Genomic DNA, 319 nt, shown 5'->3' with positions numbered 1-319 from the left:
GTTTTGGAAGGTTCAGCGTATACGCTAGGCCCCGCTTGGCCACAACCTTAAACGGTCCAAAAGACGAGGCTTCGTCCTGATAATAGCAGAGGCAAGTGTAGAAAGTTTTTGAATTTAATAAAACTAGGTCCCCGAGCTTATAGCTTTCTACTTTGCCTCTTCCTTTTTCATCTGCATATTCTTTCTGCAGGTTTCGTTTTCAGCCATCGCATCGCGAACGTGTCGTAGTATAATCAGTCTGGTAGACAAGCAGTCATCGAACTCTTTGCGGATGGTGAGGGGGCTGGAATCTGCTAACCGTTCGGCTATTCCTCTCCCA

This window comes from Plasmopara halstedii (assembly GCF_900000015.1).
Source record: "Plasmopara halstedii genome assembly, contig: Scaffold_2881, whole genome shotgun sequence".
Lineage (NCBI taxonomy): Eukaryota > Oomycota > Peronosporomycetes > Peronosporales > Peronosporaceae > Plasmopara > Plasmopara halstedii.
This window is presented reverse-complemented; position numbering follows the sequence as displayed.